A 4,651-nucleotide genomic window follows, 5' to 3' on the forward strand; every position below is an offset into this window, starting at 1 on the left:
CTTTGCCAAAATATGTGGTAGTAATTATTTAGTGTTTTTTCCCCACATGAATTGCACTTCAGGTGTAAATTTACAGCTATTGGCGTATTTTGTTTGGAAGTGACATTTACCAGGAGCTGTAAATTAACACCAAAACTACAATATGTGTTAAAAAAACACACACACACCAAAAAATGACTATTCCCAAGCAACCTGACCAACCCATGCATGGGTGGTATCAATATACTCAGGAGATGTTGCTGAACACATGTTGCTTGGGAATAGTCATTTTTTGGTATGTGTGTGTGGTTTTTTTTTAACACATATTGTAGTTTAGGTGTTAATTTACAGCTCCTGGTAAATGTCACTTCCAAACAAAAACCCAATATGTGTTCAGCATCATCTCCTATGTACAGTGATACAATCCATGCATGGGTTTGTTGGGTTGTTTGAGTGCTAAAGGACCACAAATGGGAGAAGTGCATTTTTCAATTTGGAATTTTGCCATCTGCTCATCCTTCCTTCATGTCCTATTTGGGATATCTTTTGAAGTTGCTCAATTCTGTTTACATGTTACTACTTTTTACATTTTTTTTAACTACTTTTACTATTTGTAATTTTTTTTTTAACCTATTTTTAACACATTGTGATTAGTAAGCTGGGCTCCATAGACTTGCATGGTTGAATGAGGGTCTGGGGAGACCTTCTTGGGAACTCATTTATAAAGTTAACAAAAACTTTATTTAACATGGAGGATGTTAAATAAAGTAAAAAAAAAACCAACAAAAAACCCCCTGATGTTTTAATTTAAACCCTGCGCGGCCGCACACCCGTAAGGCCGGCCCTGGTGGGGACTTCCCGGCCCCTTAGGGTTGCGGACCCGGTCGCAGTTGCGGCGGGCTTATGGGGCAGGTGCCCCTTATGCCCTGCGTTAATGCGGCTGTAGAGGCCGCATAGGCCTAGTCAGTCTGGTCCTGACTGGGCCTATTTTAAGGTAGGGGCCTGGAGCTGCAGCTCCATCAGCCCCTAAGTCAATACGGCCCTGCCGATGGCCAGTCCGGGCCTGCACACAAGTACACATGCATGCTCACATACACACAAGTACACATGCATGTACATTACATATATATATATATATATGCAAACACATATACATATATGCCATCTCCCACTCCTGCTTACCTCTCAGCCTTTTCTCTCTGGCTGCTTGTGCAGGCAACCTCAGGTTCACCGTGGCCTCACGTGACATCACGTGATGCCATATGCACCTGTCTCCTCATGCTGGCTCAAAATAGTTTAGAAAGGGCCCTTCCGCCTGGATCAGTGCGGTCCAGGTCAGAAGTGCCCTTTCTAAAGAATTTTGAACCGGCACAGGGAGACAGGAAGAAGTTGCAGCAGTGCTAATAAGATGTTTCTAATGCATCATTTAGTTATAAAGTGTTACATTCAGCAGAGTAGCACGAAACTTCAACCGTGAGATGGGACTAGCATCGAAGACAGCAGGAATCATAGCTCTTTGGGAACCTCAGCGGCACTGTAGTATACAGAAGCATAGAAATACCGCCCTGACAAGGGCAGCACCGAGGCTTACCCCAATAACAGACCGGACTCGTATTGAAGTAAAACAAGAACAAACTGTATTGAGGAAACAATCATCACCACCAGCCTCCAAGAGCCTTTCAATAGGCTGGTGGTCAGTTACGGCCACCATACAGCACACTATATGTAAAATAAAATATGCAGATCATATGCAAATTAGTTATAACAGAAAACCACACCAACTTACACAATCCTGCCAATCCTCCAATAATATTGGTCAGACAGGCAGGAGAAAGGGAGTAACTGGGATCTAGAGGGCTCTGATGTACCCCTAATCAGCCACAGGGTGACTTAAACATAAGTTAGTGTCCACTGTCCCCTGCTGGAAGTATGTAATGCAATCCAGGGGTCCACCGTTTACAGCCTCCAGGCATTCCCAACCCCCAAGTCACAGAGTCTTCTGTGACACTGTGCTTGGTGCGTGCGCTGGTACACTGTTATATAAGGATAATGGTGCATTAGCTTCATAGTGTCTGCTGTGTGTCTGCTGGCTAATCATTTGCATTGCTATCTGCAATGCAAGGCTAAGGAGCCTTGCTTGCTGAACACAGAGTGATCAGTACAGTGGAAATCAGAAATGTTGTCCCTTTTCCAACAAATGCAAAATATAAAAAAAAGTTTTTTTAATGAAAAACGTATACATAAATAAATTAATTCAACAAATCTAGGGAGCTCAGTGATGTCACCGTGACATCCATAAGATATAATATAGTTCCCCAAAAAGAACAGTGCAAAAAAAATTTAAATTAAATGCAATTTACTACCCTAAACCCCTGAAGCAAATAATGTGAAGAATAGCACAGAATAGCTTAATATTTAAGGATGGATGTTGCCCTCTAAAAGATAAAAAAAACTGTGTGGGGTGTTCCTGTAATCAGGTGATGTTGCAGAACGTAAATTGGGTTGCTGTTCATATATATATGTAAGTATTATGCTTTGTATGTTTCTGTGGTTTCTACTTGCCCTGAAAAAGGATGTCTAATTTGTGTGGGTACAGAAATATATGGTAAAAAATATGTAGGGTACCAGAGGGGTTAAACAAACTAAAAAAATTTAATCTATAGTGTAAATACATAGTGCTTGAATAAAAAAACATCTAATAACGAACACAAAATTAACGTGCTAAAACCATACTGAATATTAAAAAATTCTACTTTCACATACCAAATACTAACCATTCAACCTTGTCTGTAAATTTAGCAAACCAAACTCTGAATTCCCTCATATCGAATGCTACCTTCAACGTAAAGTTCCTTTCAACATCGACACGTATCACTGAGTTTTTATGAGACTAAGGTAAAGTGTGAGTCAGTGAGTTAGTCAATCAATTGTGTTTTCCTTTGAGATACCTCAGTCAATACCTTGAGGTTGAGTTCTTGTTCATGAGCTAATTACACCCTTAAAGAATAGATGTATGTCATTAACCAATCTGGCACCATATTTTATCTCTCTGGTTATATCCAGATTAGTTAACAAACAGTAGCATTTCTTTTTAATTCATCTGATAACATTCAATATCATGCCCTGGAGACATCATAATACAGTTTGTTGCAATTAATAACAAGGCTAATGAATACAGAACACAAAACACTCAGTCCAGCTCATGACCCAGGGGCTTGTTTAAGGATCCAAAGTATTTGCTACTTAATACAAAACAATCCAGGTTTATTTTTAATAGATTAACTAGGAATATATTTAGAGGGCCCTGGCCAAATTTCTCAGTTTCTAAAAGACAAAGTGAGTTAAAGGATTTGAAAGAGACTCTGTTTTTTCAGCCAGTGATGTGATTATCTTTCTTCCTTTCTTCTTTTTTTTTTGCTGTAGAGGTGGAGGCACCAGAAAGGCGGAGGGAGGGGGATTAACACACTGCTCCTATGATGTCACTAAATTGAGGTTTTGCTGTTACTTATATTAAAATGTTTGTGCGCTGGCCAATGTAAACCATCCTAAATCGAAGACAGCCATGAGAAGCTGTACAGAGGAGAACTAAGGGAGAGAATGGAAAGAACTGGGAAGAAGTGGAGGGAAGGGGCAAGATACGGATCGTTAGGCCTGTCCCATCTTGAGTTAATTACTGGTGTCATCTTGAGGCAATTTAATCAGTAAGAGGGCAGTTTAAGTGCTGGTCAAGCCAGACAATACCAAACAGTACTGAGCAAAAGTTTTAGTCTGTAAAGTAAGAATGCTTTCAAGAATAGACATGTTAATAGTTTATGGGTTGTTTTTTTATCATTTAACAAAATGCAAAGTGAGCCAACAGAAGAAAATTCTTAATCAAATCAATATTTGGTGTGGCCACCCTTTGCCTTCAAAACAGCAACAATTCTTCTAGGTAGTCTTGCACAAAGTCAGGGATTTTGTAGACATGTAGTTAGGTGTACGAGTAATCAATGGTTAATGCTTAATGGTTATCAATTTAATATGTAGGTTGAAGCAAAATCGTTAACTGAAACAGAAACAGCTATGTAGGAGGAATAAGCCTGGGTGAGGAAACTCACTGTTCAGGTAAGTTTATTGTCAAAAGTCATACACCATGGCAAGACTGAGCACAGCAACATGACACAAGGTGGTTATACTACATCAGCAAGGTCTCGCCCAGGCAGAAATCTTCAAGGCAGACAGGGGTTTTCAGATGTTCAATCCAAGAAAGAAAGAAACAGGAAATGTTGAGGACCCTAGATGCAGTGCTTGGTCAAGGAAGCTTAAGGCAGAGATGAAAGATACATCATGCTCACTTCCCTTCACAATTGGAAGATGTGCAGAAGTGCCAACATTAGCAAAAAACACTGAGACCCTGGTCTACACATCCACTGTTCAGAGAAGTCTGGCCAGAAATGGTCTTCATGGAAGACTTGCAGCCAAAAAAGCCATACCTTCGACATAGGTACAAGGCTAAGTGACTCAACTATTCACGAAAACACAGGAACTGGGGTACAGAAATTATAGCAATTATCTGGACTGATGAGTCAAAGTTTGAAATATTTTCTGCTGTAGCAGAAGGCAGTTTGTTTGCTAAAGTGCTGGAAAGTGGTACAAGTCTGAGTGTTTGCGGCCAACAGTGAAGCATGGTGGA

The sequence above is a fragment of the Sceloporus occidentalis genome, unplaced genomic scaffold (assembly GCF_023333645.1).
Source record: "Sceloporus occidentalis isolate IW3139 unplaced genomic scaffold, rSceOcc1.0.p SCAF_53, whole genome shotgun sequence".
Classification (NCBI taxonomy): domain Eukaryota; kingdom Metazoa; phylum Chordata; class Lepidosauria; order Squamata; family Phrynosomatidae; genus Sceloporus; species Sceloporus occidentalis.